This window comes from Chaetodon trifascialis, chromosome 14 (genome assembly GCF_039877785.1).
Source record: "Chaetodon trifascialis isolate fChaTrf1 chromosome 14, fChaTrf1.hap1, whole genome shotgun sequence".
NCBI lineage: Eukaryota > Metazoa > Chordata > Actinopteri > Chaetodontiformes > Chaetodontidae > Chaetodon > Chaetodon trifascialis.
This window is the reverse complement of record NC_092069.1, coordinates 3,699,467-3,720,061: the sequence shown is the minus strand read 5'-3', so window position 1 is coordinate 3,720,061 and position 20,595 is coordinate 3,699,467. Positions and strand designations below refer to the sequence as shown.

At 43.6% G+C, this 20,595-nt stretch overlaps 1 protein-coding gene across 3 annotated transcripts in view; it reads right to left on the bottom strand.

The window, feature by feature from the left end:
* daam2 (dishevelled associated activator of morphogenesis 2) overlaps positions 1–19,521 on the bottom strand; it is a 114,822-nt gene extending 95,301 nt beyond the window's left edge. For 2 of the 3 annotated variants that reach the window (XM_070978886.1, XM_070978888.1), the window contains exon 1: positions 19,338–19,516. The gene's annotated coding sequence lies outside the window, so the exon portion shown is untranslated. Of the gene's footprint in view, positions 1–19,337 lie in introns of all 3 variants that reach the window. The other variant, XM_070978887.1, reaches the window with a different exon arrangement.
* Positions 19,522–20,595: the final 1,074 nt, after the last annotated feature.

Genomic DNA, 20,595 nt, shown 5'->3' with positions numbered 1-20,595 from the left:
GACCTCTCATAAGAAGGGCAGTCAAACTTAAAAATGGGCGAAGAAACAGCTGGAGGAGTGGCTGTAATGAAGCGTTTAAAACTGCGGATATGGACTGAAGCAGACTTGCCAGGGTTGTCACTGAAGAGAAGTGGCAAGGGTCCTTCAAACCGGCAGCTGCCAGGGCAAACACAGCAAACAGTCACGTTTTATGACATGTTGTTCCTTAATGTATTATTTAGAGTTTCTTTTTGGCAGGCAGCTCTCGTTTAAGTTTGTTTTGTTTAAGTGAGGTATTCCTTTTGACAGCACATAATCAATTCTTTCACGCCCGCACAGAAATAAATTGCCAGTGAGAAAAATAGTGGCGCTACACAAAGCCTGAACCCTTGACAGAATAAACATGAGGTCACATTTTTATACATGCTCTAATTGTATGTTAGCTATAAATCATGATAGTGGGGAACACTATACTATCCATCTTTCAAAAGCCTGCGCAGAAAAGTAGCCTAATGACAGTAGAGCCATAAAACATAAATCTAATTGTAGTCATTATGTTCTTACAGTGATATTTTTTCCTGTCTATATTATTTACACCCCTCCTGTACGAATTATTCCTATCTACTGCTACATTCTCTACTCTTCCATCACAAATACATGGTAATCCACCTGCTTTTATCAGTTCTAACAGAGGGTAAACAAGAATTTCAACAGGATTACCAGTTATTTGCACTATGAGCTGAGCACTTTTTGGGTGTTTTGCAAAAATACTTGCCATCTTAATGGCTCTTTTGTCCCAGAGGCAGACTGGGCAGGGTCAGAGGTCAACTGCCTGCTTCCACAGAACCTCTGCTGTCTGTCTGGATATGTGCCACCTAAATGCTGTCATGTTTGGACAATGGTCCAGTTTTCTGCTGACTGACTCATCACAGTTTCATCAAGTTAACCAGTGACCAGTAACGCCTTAGTCTTTGGGCTCAAAGGCCATCACTATTAGACTGTGAATAATGTCCCAGTAACTACATCTCATAGTGCATCCATTTTGAAAAGTGGTAATACACAATATTTCCATGATCACCTTCAGGCTTTACAAATATGCAATGCAAAGTACAAAGAGCCCAGATGACAACCATACATGCTCTAATACATCAGTCTTCATACCTCCTTTTTGACCACAATGAAACCAGGTGTGTGAACTGTAAAAGACCAGAGACTGACAGAGAACAGTAATGGGAAAAAAGACTGACAGTAAAATGAAATGAAAAGGCCATGCTCTTTTTCCAGATGCTTCCATTCAAAAGCAAGGTTTATACATTCCAGTTGCTATTATATTGGCAACATGGGGACTTCTCTCCACAGAGTCGACTTCAGCTGTACAACTGACGTTGCAATTTATCACCGTTTCTTATTCCGCCATTCAAAAGAAAATGCTCAAATGTACCAATCTGTTCAGGAAAGACTTCTCAGAATGAGTTTGTTCTTTGCTGACCACAGACTGAACCCAAGACTCAGTCCTCCATCACAGCATTTTGAGGTGTAAGAATGTTCCCTCTTGCCATACATTCAAATCTATGGAAATCATGGCTTTTACATCCCCAAAAGCATTGCATATGTCCATGTCTGGTGCAGCATGTCTGGGGAGTATGGTGGGAGGTTTAGTCCAATTCTAAACATTGCACTTGCAAGAGGTAACCCTACTCTATTGTAATGCCATGCTACACAAACATGATCAGGGCTGTCACAGTATCTTCATCAAAACATCTAGGAGGCATCTGTTCCACTGGAGAAGGCCCGCTGTGAACAGGTGCAAGTGTTTTTCTTGACCCTTGACCTCTTGTACTGGGTGGGCAACTCTTTGAATCCAGTGGCACCTTACTGGACACGGACAGTGCTGTCTCAGCATCTGAGGTTGCATTACCTTAGAGCGAGGGCGCCAGCGATCGGGACAGATTTGTTGCACACCACTGGCAAAATTGCAGATTACAGCTTGAAACAAAAAGAAAACATGCATCAGAAATTTTGAGCTAATGATAGACGGTGCCCAAGGAGCTACGATGATTAGCTAGTATTATAATGCACAGGAATAAGCAAAGCAAACAAAACACAATTGTAATTATGAATTTGCATAATGCTGTGGCTGCAAAAGCAAGAACTGAGCAAAGCTTTGAAGCCACTGTGACAAAAGAAAACTGCTCTTTCCTCTCTCAAAAGATTTTATCACAGACCAGAGGAAGTGGATTTCATAAAAATAGCCCACCAACTTTATTCTCAAATCCTTTGGTCTGGCTTTACCATAATGGGTCCAAGCGACCAAGCAAACCTCTGAGTGACACTGTGGAAAATAAAAGACCTCGTTCTCTTTCTTGGTAGATGCTAGTGTTAAAATACGATGTTACAATACTAGAATTTCTAACTTCAATTGACGTAATGCTTAGAATGATGACCTAGTGTTGCTGTGCACTGCACTGAAACTGTCTTATGAGCTCTCCAGAGACGACAGAATAATAACAAACCCTTCCTGTTTATCTCTATACAGTAGGCTGTGGCAGCCGATGTCCATTCCAACACAAATCCAGTGGTTATTATCTCAGTGTTGAAAGAAACAAGTACCATTTCCAACTGTGAAAGGGAAAAACAGTAACTTCAAAAATAAAATCGCAAATTCACATCCAAAACAGGATATCCATGGATCTATGAGATTCAGAAAAACTGGAGCAAATCTAAAGGGTTTCCTCTGCAAACATATAACATATCTCTCCAGACTACATCACAGTCAACTTTCAGCACCATTCAAGCACACGTCCCTCGTGTTCCATCCAGCCACACAGAGAGTTTGTCTGTCCAGCTGCCTCTTATACGCTGGGAAGGGTCAGACATGTTATTACACTGATTTACTATCCCCCTAAGTTATGGAGCCCTTTGCCACATCCTGTTCTTCAGCTGAGAAGGGGCTCACTCAAAGTTACTGAGCGGTGTCCTCAGTGACTTTATTTTTGACTGTCACGTGGACTATGCTGCTGTCTGCTGGGCCAGCACGTTTCTTCAGTGGTTGGGAGGAATATACTGTGATAAAGGGTCCGTAACATGCATAGTTTCAGGGACCACCCCTCTGATTTGGCTGATAAGCTGCACTCAGCACTGTCTGCAAGATGCTATCAGGCATAAATGGACACAAACCAAGTGAATGGAGATTACACTCAAATTTAAGTGATAAGAAGCCTGAATGTTGAATTTGTCACACCGTTCCTTTCCATCCATGTCACAGTGCACAGCGGCAGAACAATCAACCCACCCTCCAAATCAGCCACAAAGAACACAACTTGGATCATATTTTAGCAGTTTTGGCCATCTTTCCCATCTGTGATGAATATGAACAGACGGATAATCAGGGAGATTTTAAATAAACCCGTTGGTTAGCTAAACGTATTTGGAAGAGAAAAGACAGGTTGACTGTAAAATTATTACCCAAAGAACACACCGTGAGGCGTGAGTCTAGTGTAGTCCAGCATGAGTGAATGGGCTGGTGTGAGTGTGGGAGAACACAAACATCTTCTCACTGCAGTGTGTGCAAGGGAGACGATGTAAATACATACAGCATAAAGACAGTGTGGAGGCGGGGGGGGGGGGGGGGGGGGGGGGGGGGCGTTGCTGAGCGGGCCCATTATGCACTGATGACCCACAAGAGGGGTAAGTGATGCTGTTGATTAAAGCCAGCTGAGCACAGGGCAGGCTCCTGGAGGGGCGCACACATCCAGCACCACGTGCCACTGATCCATCTCAATGACACACACTGACAAGTCAGTCCTGCACACTGGATCATTTTCTGCTGCTGTAGAAGCAGCTGGCAGCAGCTAGCAGCTCCCAGCTCTCACATGCATTTTCTTGCATTTTCTTCAGGAAATGCACATTGTAGTCAATGTGAGGGCTGACACGGCTCTCACACTCATGTCATCCTGGACTGACGTTAAGGTATTTTTGGCAATTGAGACATCTGTCCTATTTTCCTATTGAACTGTGGATAACGGCCAGTTTCAAACCTTGAGCTGTTTCAGTTGCTACACACACACACACACACACACGCACACAACACACACACATTTTTGCCTTTATTCAACTGTTATTTTATCTTATTTTATCTTTTATGCTGTTTGAAAGATTAAGCTGTCTTCACAATTCCTAATACAGTTACGCTTCCACTTCTAGCAGTTTCATTTTTCATGCATTACTTTGCACAGCAACAATGTTCTGTTCCAAGCTGCAACACAGTTTGTCTGTGTGATATTAATACAAAGCCCTTTCATGCAATGTCTCTCAGCTCTTAGCTTCTTTCAGTAATGTAGTTCAGCTTCCAATTCTGCCAGTGTAACATTTCAGCTTCTAGGTGTTTCAGCAGTGCAGTGCAAAATTCATTCTGAAATTCACTGCTGTCAAAGCTGTCAGCATTCACACTCCATTCTCCTCAGGAAATGCGTTTTCTACTTAGGGTTAGGCATAGCAAAGCAACATTTTCACAGTGTATTCCTTCAAAGATGCCCACTTCTGCCTATTGAATTCTTCCACCATTCTGGTGTTTCATATTAACAATAAATCATACAGCTACTCTTATGTGAACGGGGTCCCCTGTAGTGACTAACTCAGAGAATTATCACTCCATTCTGCAGTTCCCCTTTATAGTTGCTTTATATGAGCCCATGGTTTTGTTTTTCTGGCCCCCAACTTTACAGTTTTGTTTCACTCTCAGCACCCACATCAGAGGCAGATGCTTTTTGCAAAAGTGCTCTAACAAACCCACTGGAGTGCCAAACATCAAGCACACTAAGTCAGCCAGTAGTTGCTGAACACAGTGGTGCATTTAGCAGCTAAAGAGCCGGAAGAAAAGTGAACATTGGACGAGCATTCACCAGGTGGCCAGAAACAGGACTACAAACTAATGCTGACGTCGCTCTTTATCTGCTGGACAACCGTTAGCTAACAAATCGTTGATGTTGTGTTTCTGCACCCGAGCGGCCAAAAATTTTGCTACTGTGGGTTTACAGAAGACCACAGTGCACTCCGTTTAAAGTGGAGAAAGAGAACTTTTGAACTCCCCAGTGTCTCCAGGTGGTATCATTGATGGCGCCACAGAGCCTGACTACCAACAACACAGGACACGCTGCAAATTTCAATGAAGAAACAATCAAAAACCACTTTGAAAATAAGAGAGAAGAAAGAAGCATGTTAAGTGAACTGTCAATAACAAACTGTTGGAACTTTATAGGGAGTAATAACATAGTTTGAGTATTGCTTTGCAAACAAGTAACTACAGCAGGGCTTGGCGTCGGGCGGAGGGGGGAGCAATAGGAAACACTGGGAGAAAAAGCATGAGCTAATTTATTCATTTAGTCTATAATGGAGACAGGAAAGCAGACAGAAACGGTGCCAGCCGGACTGGATCTCCAGTCAGCCTTCATTTTCCCAGTGGCAGACAAAACTGCATGGTGAAGGTGATGCTTATGTTGTATGTGTATATGTATGTGTGTCGATGGTGTCATTATTCAATAATGATAAGTTTCAGCAAAACACTGTCCTTGTTTGGTCCTCACAACTATAATTCAAGCAAAACATTCACACACACATATAGACACAATTACATGGCTGCCAGTCAGAAGTGCTCAAGAATATGGCCTTTACTAACCCAGTGAGCAGTGTGTCGTGAAGGACATTCTAACTGCAGCCATGTGTAGCATCCAATGAGCAAGACTGATGCCAACACTATAGGCATCATCAGTCACAGTATACTATATTTATTTAAATGTAGTGCAGATGTTTCCTTGCCCATGCTTCTAAAATGCACAGCATTGCAGAAATATGTCTGCAGGTTAGAAAGGAAGAGGAGTTGTCACACCATGAGAATTTGTCCCAGTCGCTGGCCTCCACAGGATGAAACCCTGCTCCGACAAAAAGCCTTGACCCCCTCGTAGAAATCTGGGTTAATCACATCTGCTCTGGCAGCATACAAACAACACATATTGTTCTGATTACATGCTATTTAAGTTAAATGGTTAGGTTGGGCCACGAAAAGTTGTCCCATTGCACACTGCAAAGAAAATGTGGGTCAGCATTTTTTTCCCTACAACTTTTCCTCTCCTGCATCTTAGTTTCCTTCGTAGAACAATGAGTCTGCCTTTTTTTCCTCCCAAGACAGCAGGACTGTAGTGAGAACTGGCATTATTATGACCACAATGCTCAATGTAGTGCACACAGACTGTTAACGTGGTTGCCCTCTGAGATGCAGGGCGCGATATGAAACAGAACTCAGTGACCTTACTTCACAACCTCGTTTCACAAAGCCACCATCAGAAAAGTCAATGATCAGAATTTCATCAGTTGATCGATAAACAGGAAAAAGGGCTCAATGGCAACTTCGTGCTCTTCCACTGTCAACAGCCTGCGATTTGAGTACCACTGTTCCTCGTGGAGCTGAAATGACTTACTCAGCTTTGGCCTGGTGTTCTAGTTTCACCGGAGACAATGGTGAAAAAAGGATGCCAAGCCAAACCGGAGAGGTGTCTGCAACTGTCCACCCAAAGCTGAACACCACAGCTAAAAATACACTACAGTTCAAGTACTGACAATTGATATACCATTACATTTGAACTGTTTAAATGGAGTGGATTCGCAAGAAAAAAAAGGAAGAGAAGTGAAGTCTGGGAAATGTACTGCACACCACTGACCAGTGGCCAAAAGCACGAGACAGATTTATGACGAGTGTCTGTTTTAATACTTTCTCAACTGTGTTCTAAGAGAGTTTGTGTGTATGTGAGTGAGTTCAAATGTATGCAACACACCAGTGAATCACAGCGGGGCTTGTTCCCTCCATTCTGCTTCATGTGCCAAAGCTGCAGATCAGCAGATCCCTTTCCTCTTCCTCAAGCTCTTGGATGGAATGTCAGGAAGGCAAGGTAACGACGGCTGGGGTGTGCGAGTGTGCTCGTTTCACGTGTGCTACATGAGTGCATGTACATGTATATATGTATATATACTCGCTTGCTTCTTTTCATGTTCTTCCCAATACTTGCAAAAGAAATGAGGGTTGTCTGGACCTCAAAGAGTTTGTTTATCTCTGGCTCAAAGTGTGGAAAATGGGCCAGATATAAAAATAAGGCTTCCATTTGCCTCTGTGGCTCCTGCTCCCCACTGAGGCCCGCGGGAGCACCATCCAAGGGGTGAGAGATAAGAATGTACAAGACTTCCTGCCTTGCGGTGCTGCGTTCCACAAACATTGCCCCGTTTATGTACTGCGGCCCGTCGTCAAGGCAATCTGGCAGCCAATCGGGGCTCAGCACAACAGTGGTGGCGATCCAAGGAAGGGAAAGAATGAGAGAGGGAAGGAGACAAGGTGCTTTTAGAAACCGGCTTTGAGCAGTTTGCAAAAATTAGTTGTTTTAAGAAAGCTGATCTAGATCAGATTCTTTAAATAGCTCCCCGCTTTAATCTTCAAGCTACAGCAGCGTACATCATGTTGTCACTGTATTTCCACTTTTTACATTCATGATAACACCGTATGGGATGGCTGAGGCAAGTGCTTTGGCTTTAAACTGCCTTCACAGGAGGTCCCTCACTCAAATCCACTAGAAAATCTGATTTAATTCTCACTAAATGGATTTTAGTCATTATTCCAGCAATATTTCTGCAAGGCTTCCACTTGATATATTGGCTGTTGGCTAAGTTGGCTATTGGCATCCTGCAATCACTGAACTTTCAGCAGTAGAAAAAAGAATCCCGCCTATTTTCCAGCCATATTAAAGCTCATCTCTGCACCTTTGCAACAGCCCAAAGTAAGTGCACATTGAAGGGATTTTGTTGTCAGCTCAGCATGATGGCGGTTGGGGGTGGGCTGACAGGGTCATGTGTATGGGCTGATTATCATTATATCTTTCAGTGTCCTCCTGCTATATGGCACAGCTAATCCGTGTGGCTGCTGGACAATATGAAGGCAGGGGGTTGGGGGACTGGGGGACTGGGGGGTTGGGGGGGTTGATTTGTGATGATTGAGGGATATTGGACTTTAAAAAGCCATTTTCTCAAAGGATCACTGCCTGAAGAAATACTCTAGACATGATGCTGCTTGAAAATGGGAAATCCAGTGGGACAGATAGAAAGAGGCAGAGAGACAAAGAGATGGAGAGAGAAGCCATCAGCCTCCAGTAGCTTTAATGCAGGCCAATTCCTGTGTGGCTGAAGCAGTCAGACGCTTTGGCACACACAGCAATTGCTTATGGCTTATCTCTCCATCACTCCACTGCTGACAGGATAGAGCTTTCAACACACATGCGCACCCAGACACACATGCAGCGCTTTTAGGCCTCTAGATCTGTCGCTCTCTCATACTGACACTTCTGTTAGGAAAGCCATCCTTTACTCATTAACACACCAGTAATGGCAAAACTGGTGACAGCAAATACTGCCAACAACACATTAGTAGAGAGGAGTTTGAAGAGAGCTTCACAATCACAGTAGCAAAGAACTGCTTGCATGGGAGTGAATACACTCTAAATGACTCATTAGTCAATGGCAGGACTGGAAAGAACCTGCATTATACACCATCTGGCAGAGTCAGTGATGATGCTTAAAATGAAAGGAAGCTGAACTCTCCTTCATTTTTCCAGCTCATGTAATCTCATAAGTGCACAAACGAGTTTATCCTGACACATAAACAAATAGAAACAGCCCTTTATAAACACAATGCTCATGGACACAGAAACTACCAAAAATAACCTGCTCTCTGAGGTTGCTATGACATGGCTAGGTCAACTGAGTTTCCCCTGCTGGCTCCTGTCGTTTGTTTACCCCCACACTTCCTGAATGCTGATGGCAGATAGTCTCCTGGTTTATACAAGTGGAAGGAGAAGAAAAACAGCCCACTGCTCTAAAGGCTGCTGCATGATGCAAAGGAGGAAGAGGAGTAGGATGGGGAGGGGGGGCAGTATCCTAGTAACCACAGGAAGAGCACCAAGGGGGTTCACCTGATGTCCACATGTGATTTACCATGAAGGGGTGATGGAGCGTATATCAGCAGAGGATGACAACACTTAACAGCTTCTTCTCCATCTGCAAAACTGAAAAAATGGTGTTTAACACCATCATCGCTCAGACAGAGCAGATGAGGAGGAACCTTTTGAGAATGAAGGTATGCAAGGTACAACAGGTCAAGAGGGAGAGTTTAGGGCAGCATTACATGTGAAGGTAAGAACAGAAGGGTAGAAGGGACGGCCTGGCAGTGCTTACGGATGATGCAGAACACCCACAGATGCTAAATCTGGGAAAAGGATACAGTTTATAACACAGCACAAATAAACGCCTTGCCTTTCAACAGTCCATTTGAAGTGCACTGCCAGCACAAAACCTGTGCGAGATCAGTCTGCCTCTCCAGAGGGATAAAAGCCAAAGGCCCCATTTCAACAAGCCTCTCCTGAGACAGACCCCTATTCATACGGTCTCTGAATGCTTTAGTTGTTGCCAGCCACGCGGTTTGTCACTTGGCAGAAGAAGTTTTTGAGAAGAACTTGCCGGGAATGAAGGATCTATGGCTCAGATCCACTGTTCAGATGGTGTTTGTCTGTTGAGTTACTCGATAGCAAAAAAAACAGAACCATCTGATTCATTCCTAGATCCCTATATGCATTCGCCCATCCATCTCAGATCTCAAACACAAGAAGACGGCAGGGTGGGAGAGAGTCTGCAGAACGCAGTAAAAGTATAGTCTGCTTACGAGCTTTGAACTGTACTATAAAGTCATTACATCATTGGAAAAAAATACACAGGCCAAATTTAGTAATCCAAAAGTCTTAGCAAGAATTATGACAGTGCTGAGCTTATAAAATGTTTTACTGTTTAGTAATGGCCTTTGGTTTTAAACAAAGTGAGATCACTGGGGAGGTTTTGTCTGATAATGTATGTTTTAATCCATTTTTTCTTCCTCAGGTCAAACAATTTATGGTTGGCCCCCAAACCCTGCATGTGAGGATATGATGAGAATATCATGACAGATTAGAAGGGAAAACAAAATGGGTGAATGGGATGCGTTTACATCTTAAATCTTGCTAAGATGCTCCAGCCTTACAACACAGCAATAAAACACATCTGTCACACCAGTAATGTGAATTACAGTACCATAAATTGAATTGAGGATGGAGGTGGGAGGCTTGTTTATCTGGCAGCCTGTCTTATCTTTAGGAAAGAATTACAGGCTATTCATACACCAGCAAGTCAGTGAGGAATTTCAAGTCAGAGAACGTGTAGTGACACATACTGTACTACATGAGAGTGACAATGCAAGCGCTGAAAGGAAAACTGGAATTCATGATCGAACCATACCAAGCTACAATGACATATTTTGCAAAAGTAACCAAAGTGAACCCATCACAGTCTGGACCATTCTCCCAACGGTTTTACATATCCATGACTTGATCTCAGCCCCATCAGAGTGCTTTTCACCAGGCTTCTTTATCGCTGTGCTGAAAAGCCTGAAAGATCTCCCCCATCTGAAAAGATAAACTGCGCTGTCGAACCTGGTGACTGATTACACACAACAGCTTAGACAAGTGGTTCAGGACTCAAAAGGCAGGGCAGGGGAATTCTGCTACCACTGCTACTGCCAATAGGGGTTGCTGAGAGGAGAAGGACCTCAGAGCAATGGTGGGGCTCAGCCCCTCCGAGCCTGGAGGACCCCAAGGGAAAAGCCTGTACAGAGAGCGGGGGACTCTCACGGATAGTCAAGAAATTTTCCCACAATCAGACATACAAACAGAGTCACACAGGGCAGCGAAAAGGACCCTTGTCCACCAAAGAGACCGAGGGAGAGAGGGAGGAAGGGAGGGAGAGAGGAGGAAGATCTGATAGTTAGAATAACACAGGCCAAAGAAGTACAGCGTACCGCATCTCTCGTGAGGCCCCTCACAGTGAATGCACTCTACAGACAAACACTGTTCAGTTTGCATATTCAGTGGTCCAAGTAAGGACGCAACATTCCTCCCATCATGCTTGACCTGTAAGTAACTTTAAGTAACTGTTAGAATCTCAGAGGGCAGGTATGGGCCTCTACCAGATGATGAGGCCAAACCCACACAGTTCATTGGTACATGACCTCATTAAGGTAATCTGTTTTCAGCACAATCCATCATTACAGATACCATCTGCTAGGCATTAAACGGGGTGTCGGGACATCTGGATTGTTAGTGCCCAAGAGTTTAGGATAATTTTGGAGGATTGAATCCTGTGACATGAACAAGGCATGATGAAAACCCAAAGGCAGACAATCCAAGGCCGAATGACTGCTCATCAGTTTGGCAGTGTGGACCAAATCTAGTCAAGCAGAGGTAATTCTCAGGTTAAGGAAGAACTTAGTTGTTAGGTCTTGGGCAAAACAAAGCCACGTGACTCCAGACAGATTTGAATGCCATAGTTTCAATACCCATTTTCCACATTATCGATTCACCGGTTCCAGCTTCCTCACTGTCTTCCCTCCACAGCAAACTGACACACACACACACACACACACACACACACACACACACACACACACACACACACACACACACACACACACACACACACACACACACACACACACACACACACACACACACACACACACACACACCACTGCAGTGCCTCACTCATTCACAGTGCTGTCTTCTTCCCGTCACCTGCCTCATTCGCTCCAGTTAGCTTACAGTGTTAGCTCATTACAGATGGCAAGCATAGAGCCTCCACAATGGTTTGGGTTAATAAGGTTGACAAGGAGAGGCAAATGATACAAGCAAGCCCTTATGCAATAAATGCTACAGAGCAGTGCTAACAAATGGTGCTCACACAACAAATTTAGCAAAGGACAGACATGCCGACCTTCCATTTCAAAATCACTGAAGCATTAAACAGGATGGCCCAGTAAACTGTTGTTGATAAGCATGTTGTTTTGCCATTTGTAATTCTCAAAGCTAAGCTAACCCAGATGCTAATACTGATACTAATTAAGATAACAGGCCTGAGGAATCTCATGTCAGAGTTTCAGTTAAATGGTAAATGGACTAACAACACAAGTCTGCATTCAGCCTTCCACATGCATTCATATGATGGCTGGGCCACCTGGTCATTACAAGCTTTTAACCATTCACACACACTCACACACTGATGGCACAATGGGGGCAATTTTGGGGTTCAGTATCTCTCCCAAGGACACTTTGTCATGTAAGATGCTAAGGGATTAAACCACCAACCCTCTAATAAGGAGAGGACCACTCTGCCTCCTGAGCCACAGCCGCCTCAGTTGGTAGGAAAATACTTTGACTATGGCCAGAAGTAACTTAGCTGAGAGTCTGCTGCAGTATTGACCTCGACACACAGTACTGTTAACTAGGGCTGTCAACGAAGATTCCCAATTTGAAACTGTTAAACTGTTAAAAAAAAAAAAAAGCAGCACTATAATGGCAGCTGGTCTTGCATGGGCCTGGAATGCTGCACTAAATGCACCGTTTAACAAACAAGAGTCACATAACCAGAATTTCTGTTATCCAGTCATTTTTTTACCAGTAAAGTCAGCTGAAGTTCGACTTTAATCTCAATCTTACTTAAATCTTCCCAGTCATAATGTCCGGTGAAAATATTGTGGCTCTGCACACTGTTCTGCACACTGTTTTCGTCGCTTCTCTAATGTCCCTCTCCCTCTCACTCCTTTCCTGAGCTGGTGAATTAAGAGTTCATTTCACCCGAACCAGAGTTGGTGGTGATTGTTGGCACAGTGAAAGATAAACCAAGAAGGTTTTGGTGAGTTTTATTTAGTTTATGTCAAGTTTGATTGAAGTGTGTTTTATGATGATAAAATTACTGTTTCTGTAAATGGAGTCTGGTGGTTTTTGGCAAAAGCAATATAACAGCTGTTTCTAGTCAAACAAAACGGATCTTACTCTTTAACAAAAAGTCCATCTCTGAAGGGATCCCTTCCATAAAATATGAAAAAAAATAGGGTCATAATCACAGATAATAAGTAACCGGGTAACCTCCTGTTCGTCTGAGACATCCAGGACACGTGGACGGCACCAATTGGAAACTGCACACCTCACTTTCATTGACTGAAAATGAAATGTAGGTCAAGATGAAAAGAGGGAATAACTCAATATAGTAGAAGACATTCTTTTATTCGTCTATTTTGTAATCTGTAACTATGTAGATTTTTTTAAAAGACGTTTAATTTTGAAATAAATATACCTACACAAGTAGTGCGCCACTTGTACTGGTTTGCCCTCTTATGATATAATGTGTAAAAATAGATATTGTAATTGTTCGAACCAATGTTTTCTCGGAAGGAGTAATTGAAAGTCATTTTTGACATTTTTCAATATAATTTTGACAGTCCTACTCTTAACTTAACATTGTCATCATTGTCATGTTATATCATCATGTTATGTTATAGCCTTCTTCTATTTATCTTCTAATAAAAAAAACAATTCTGCCCTCAGCGTTATGTCAATTTTTCCACGTGGTATCAGAAATGGTATCGAATACTGACATTATTCAAAGTATTGTATCAGATTTCCGGTGTCGTGACAACAACAGAATGCCATTAGCTACCCAACCCAACATGTCAAGATAATTAAATCTACAACACATAATGACAGTTTCTTTGTAAACACAATCTATTTCCTTGAGGCCCAGCTTGGCAGTTTTCAAGTCACATGTCAAAGGTCACATTTCACCACAGTTAACTATGTGTGGAGTCTATTCCCAACAAAAACATAGAGCTGACCTCTGATACAAAGAGCTGCATCTATTATGATCACTTATATAAATACACAGCTTCTTTTCACAATTACTTTTTGCAGTTTTGACTGTTTAGAGGGGAGAAAAACTTAACCCTGCTTTGAGGATACACCTGGATGATACAAAAGCAGAACCCTACTGAGGGAGTTGATAGCTCTGTGTTTGGACTGTCATGTATCCCACTGTCTTTGAACCAAGCCAAACTCACCATTCTTTTGCTGTGTGATTGATGTCCTTCTCCCGGAAATCTAAAGGTTACATCTTGAGAAAATGTGGTATGCAAGTCTACTTTCGAGTGGGTCGGCAAAAGTCTTCAAACTTCCTTTTATAGAAGTAACCCCCAAGCCATTATAAATAAGAAGCTGGAATGCAGAAGGGAAAAAACACACACATCCAAACTGCTCCGTTATCTACACCCAGCTGTGCACTTTCAAAGCCAATCCTTGGAAATGATGTCATGCTGGCATTGTGTTACTGTTAAAATAGTGTCCCTATAATTTTGCGTGAATACTAATTAATTCATGGAAAAAGTAAACTACCAAATGTCAACCTTGAATTCACATTGGTCTACCTTAACTGAAACAGTTCAACAAAGCAGCAACGAAAATTATTGACAAGTACCAGTGAATTACCTGTGATATCGACCAGGCCAATGTGAATCTAGGCATCACAATAAAATGATCTACCTTACGTGGATGAGTGTGTAAGTGATCATTTGTTGTCAAAAAGCAAAAGTCACAGTGGTCAGTTATGTCCACTGGATGGTGTATACAGACACTCAGAAACTGAAGGACAAGATCATGGATTTTAAGGGTACTTAATTGAGTAGGTTGTGGGGTAACGTTGGATCCAGGTTTTGAGAAGGACCAAGGAGAAGGGGCTAAGGGAGGAACATCACCAGGTGCAGTGTTTCAAGTTAATTTCAGAGGCAAAGTGAATCTGAGATGTGGAGGTGAGGGGAAACCTGCAGTCAACAGAATACGGGGGGATTGGCACACTGGCGGTTCGATAAACGGTTCCATATGCGCTCCAGATCCCAAGTGAAAGACCTGCTTTGTGCTCGGAGAGGTAGCATGCGCACAGGTCCCAAGTGAAGCCCCCCTCATTTCTTTCCCTTCCATCTATTGACAAAACCTATTCCTTTCTCAGTAGCTCAGAGTAATATTAGCCAAGGGTAGGGGCAGGAGCAGGCTGTTGTTTGCCTCAGTCTCAACCCTCCATCCAGCAGCGTATTTTGACGGGAGCTAATTGCCTGTGACTACATAGAGACAGGGAATTGAAACAAGTGTTGCATTGAGTTAGTCGTCTGAGGGGGGAAAGATGGTAGAGGGGGCCAAGGTTGGGAACAAGGAGTGAGGGTTAGGGAGCTGTCAGGAACTGAGGACATATTAGGATATTCTCAACCTCCATTACCCCCAGTGCTAAATCATTCCCAGTGATGGGGAAATAATTCCTCAAGACATTAAAGAAGCAATCTTACACGAGCACCTGTCCCTGTGTGTTTAGCCCTGATATGATTGAAGAGCCAATCACAAAGGCATCATGCACACTTAATGCAAAATACCAGCTTTACTGTAGCCACAAGCTCCCCTCTGTAGAATCAGAACAATGCACGGTGAAACCAAGACTTCAATTGCCTCTCATTTAAACCAGCGGTGGAAAAATGCAAGTCTAATCAGGTCGTCAAGGTAGCAAGCTACTGTTTCCAAAAACACCACAGTGGCACGAGTGCACAGAAACTGTGAAACAACAGAACTTGAGGTGTCTGTTCTATAATGAAATATCCCAGGTTTATGATATTTTAATTAACCACATGATTGCGTAACCCGTTTTTTTTACATCTGGAATGAGTGGGTGTGATAAGACTGACAGGAAATTAGACTATAGGGACAGATTAGAGGAGGAAAAAGGAAAGGGAAGGTTGGCAGATGAATACAAAGTCTCCTTCACTGTTTTGTTTAATAGGTCCCGTTGGACAAGAGGTTTCCTCCTCCGCTGAAGAGGTGTGACACATGACCCGGGGATGTTGGCTTTTCCAAGCAATAGATTTATAGTTAAGTATGTACACACCACAATAACTAGACTGTGATGAAGATGGACAAGTGATGCAAAGAACAGAAGGAGTAAGTGCATTTAGCAGATATCCAGATTAGTGAGGTGAGACGCCAGCAAATGAACATTAAGATGACTGCTTCACAGTTGAGTAACCCCAATGCTGATCTAATGCCAACGATCTGTGGCATGCTGGGGCAGCCCTGCCATACTGCCGTTCCTCTCCAACTCAGGTTCTTCGCAGCAGAAAACAGTCCTACTTCTGTATGGAAGGAACAGACCAGAGCCTGCAGCAACCACCCATCAGCAAGACCAGCACGCCGAGCCCCTGCAGCCAGGACCTGCTCCACAAAGCTGAGATCAGGCTGCTCTTGCTTTTTATTATAAACATACAGCAAAAAGATATTTGAACCTCAAATAAATGTGTCCAAATCTGAATTTAATCTAGCATCCCCAATTAAAAAAAAGTCAACCTGAACCACACACTTGAGGAATCTCCAGAATGAGAAAGACAGAATGAGGACATAATGTCACGTTTGAAGGTCTTGATCTATCCGTAGGGTCCTGTGTTCAAAATAAAAATCTTCCCATGCCTTGTCTAATTTAAGTAATATTAGTTCTATATTAATCAGGTTTATGATCTAAGTTCTTTCACAGTGACTGTGCATTAGTGTGCAGCCACTGGATGAGCCTAACCACCCTTGTACAGTTTTTAGGGTGCTTCTGGTCACTTAAACAATTTGTCCCTCATTTTGGATTTCAGAGTCTGACAGGGAGCACCAAAACTACTGTTCAAAAAGAAGCCAACTTTAAGCCCTTATCTTCAGGGACTTGCCACTGCATACACTGGCTAAGTAAGCGCAATTCACGGTGTGAAATATGGTCGCCCCCTGCTGCAAAAACAAATCTGCCAACCAAACAAGTTTCACTTTTTCATGTACTCATAAATGAAGGTGCTAGTAAAGTAGGAGAGGTGGAGTTTGTGGGAGTCATAACCACTTGTGACTGGGAATTGGGGGGAGAAGGAGGGGGGTGCACACTTTTAACAGATGCTGTGTCTGGTATAGGATTATACCCTCACAGCTAATTACTCCCAGACTCTTTTGGTCTGTGGCAGAAACTGCACAGATACAGTACGCCGACACGCTGCCTGCCTGTCCACTGCACAAAGACAGGAGTGCGCTGGACGGGCACCAGGCCTTATACTGTATGTACACTGTGGCTGCTCTGTGTGTCAGTGAAGGGTAAAGACAAAAAAGCCCACCCTGCTTCAGCTCCTGCCCGCCACACCAGATTCTCACCTTACAGCCCCAGTTCTCAGAGGCAATTGCCAACCAAAACATCTGGCCGCGGTGGAAGTGAGTAAACCTCTGCCTCGGCAGCTGGTTGGGAACAATGGCCCTGTCTTTCCCCAGCTAGCCACCCTCAGAAGAGGAGCTTAGACTGGGCACACACCACAGCCATGTGTGGCCACTCCAATACCTGGTAACACACACGCAGCCACCCTGAGCTGAGCGAGGATTCCAGTCGTCCTTCGGCCACAGAAACACACACGCACATCCAAAAGCCCTGCAGCATCTATCAGCAGGGGCACAGCCAGACGCAGAACACCTCAGGCCAGGGCCTTGTTACTCTTGGAAGTAAAATCTATTTTTCTTCCTTCCCTCCCTTCTGAAAACACATAGGTAACTGGACAAGGATATACACAATAATGAAAACAGTGGACCTAAAAATACTCCAGCCGAAGTGCTGGATCAGCTGCTCTCATTTGATTTGAGAGTAAACAGACAAATATTCCTGTTTTTATGTATGATTTTAAACACTTGAAGCTGAACCTGTGAAAGAGCTCAGAGTGTATTATAAGCTCAGTGGATTGCAGCTCTGCTCGTACAGCTGGCTATGGTGCAGGGTTTTTCAATAAATCCATCCAGCACTGACGTCCATTAACACAAGTCTGTCGGGTTCAGTGGGCAGCCTATTGATGCCTGTACATTACACACTGATGAAAAGCAGCCTTACATGAACAAATCCTGCAAGCCACTTACTCCCAATGGGTTAGCATGATTAAAATGTCATTTCTCTGTCATAATCCATTCCAAGTCTTTCACCCATAATCACTGTTTTTATGTCTTTCTCTCTTTTTCTTATTTCTCTGAACTGTGGCCAAAACCAGTGAAGGCTAACTCCCAAGCAGCACAGTCTTGATGCAGTAGGAGGAACAGAGCAGATACTAAGTACTCCATGGGCAGAGCTGTGTGGGTGAGAGGAGGGGATCAGTTTGTGCTTAGCGTGGTGCAGTGCTTGGAAAGCCTCAATCACTGATGAAGAGGACCCAATGCTACACATCTGCCAGATGTTCAGTTAGATTAAATGGCTCCTGATGCCTTCCCATCCTTTAAACTGACTACAAGTGTGGCCTTTAGAAGGAGTGGATGCCCCAAAGTGTGCAAGTATTCACCCTCATTTTCCTGATTACAAATGCAGAATGCTGTTTTTGTTTTTGTTTGGAACAAAACAACAATGCAAAAAACCCGATGTGAGAGCCTTCATCAGCACTGTCTTGAGTAATGTCTAAAACTGTGGCTGAGGAGTTATGAAGAGACACCTGTTTTCTGTTACAGCAACAAATATTATTTTCAGAAATGCAGCCTACATTTGTTCAGGTTCTTGTTTCCTTTTCCTTTGGAGAAAAAAAGATTTAAAAAAAAAGTGGAAGAAGCTCACTCAGATGGAAGAATCTCTCACTTGATTTGAACAAAATGTGATGTCAGACTCCCTGTAACACTACTCATGCTGCTTCTTCTGAACAGACATTTTTTGCAGCATGACTGAGGCTGACAGAGCAGCTGAGGGGACACAGCGCCCCCTGTGGACGGCCACGGGAATTAAATGTCTGTCCGTTCAGCCCAATCAACATACAGCCGCCTAATATTGAGGTCAAATGCACTGCGCCTCATGTGACGGCTGACTGCAGCCCATCGTTAGATCACAAACAGGTATTAATGACTGAACACGACAACAGTGTCATCAAACATCAAATGCAGAGAGATATGATCGGCAGAAGCAGAGTCTCCGGCGCAGAATTGCACAGAAATGGACCAATCTGAATCCAATGGCGGTCAATAACGTGATCTATTTGATGGGAAGTGTGTGATATTCAGCCAGTGGGTCTAATCATTTTCTCCTTTACAATGTATCCAGGCTTCAAACCAGGTGCTGGATCTTAATTGGCATGATGAGCAGAAAAACAGCAGCCAGTCAAAGCACACTTAAATCTGAAAGCACAGGAGAGCTGCCTCAGTCTGCTTCTACAGCAGGATGACCAGGGCAGCTCACACTACAGCAGACCCCTCATCACGTCCATGTCCTGGTCTACATCCAGCCCTCAGTGGAACCATTCCCAGCCGGTGGCCCCCTCTGCCACGGCGGCTGCAGGGAGAACCGGGAGTGGGCACCATCACAAGGCACCGCTTGATCCAGCGCGATTTTCAGAGAAAAGGTAAACTTACCTTCCAGCTTCGTTGCGGAGAAACAATGACTGCTCGATAATAATAATCCCTTGTCGCTGTCAGCAGGCAGATATGAGCAGTTGGAGAGAGGCGGCGGGCTGAGCACAGAGAGCCGCTTCCCTGCGCTGGCTGAGCGGGGCTTCATTCAGCTCAGTGAGCGAGGAGAGTGAAGGGATGACAGAGCAGCAGCAGCTCCACGCCTCGCCTCCGCCTTAAAGCCACCGCGCTCCGTCCGCCCGTCCTCTGCCCTGCTGTGTGTGTGTGTGTGTGTGTGTGTGTGTGTGTGTGTGTGTGTGTGTGTGTGTGTGTGTGGATGATAACCGAAACCAGATGTTTCCAGCCAATTTCCTTTAATTAAGGTTTCACATTATTTTTGTTCTCATTATTATTCGTTTTTTTCATGTTTCTCTTTTAAGTTGGGGATATTCTGCCACTAGGGGGCGCTACAAATGTGAAAGGTTTAAGGGTTCGTCCGAAATGATATAGAACGCACAAATATACTTCAGTGTAAATAAATTATTGTACCTATCTTTTCAATTGCGCTGGTCAGTGCGGAAGTGACGCGGCCGCCATTTTCTGAGAGCTTCCTTGGAGACATGTCACCATGGTAACCCCTGCCAACCAAGCTCACCTCTAATGGCATTTGCAGTAATCCCTTATCGAGCGCTAATCATGATAATAACTATATTCATAGAATACATCTTAATATGCATGCATTAAAGAATATTTCAGCCTGTTTGAATTATTTGAATAATACAAATAATTATTATTTTGTATCTAAAGTGCCAAATAATCTTTAAACTACTGTACTTCACAGTGCTTCAGCGGCCTTTAAAATGTAGCGTCTACCTTGTGTGAAATTTACTAGCTAAGGTTAATTTATTGTGCACCATCACTGTTGTCATCAATGCCACATTGCATTGTGGGATATTCTACTGTAGTGTCCAGTGTTTGCATAATGAAACATTAACCATAAAAAGTACGCACCTCACGTACAATTTAGTGAATATTACGGTCTCAGACATACTAAAAATATCTCACATACCATTTTTCTTCTGGTTCTGAGTGCTAGTTTTGTTATATCCTGTTTTATGTTGAAAGGGTCGCCGTATGTGTCAGAGTACTTCCTGTGAGTTCCTGTCTAATTGTCTGCTTGTTTTCACCTGTGTCTCATCAGTTCTCCCTCCTCAGTCTTTGCCTGTTCGTCTTCATTCCTTTTGTGTCCAGCGTTCCTGTCACAGTGAGTGTTTCCAGTTAT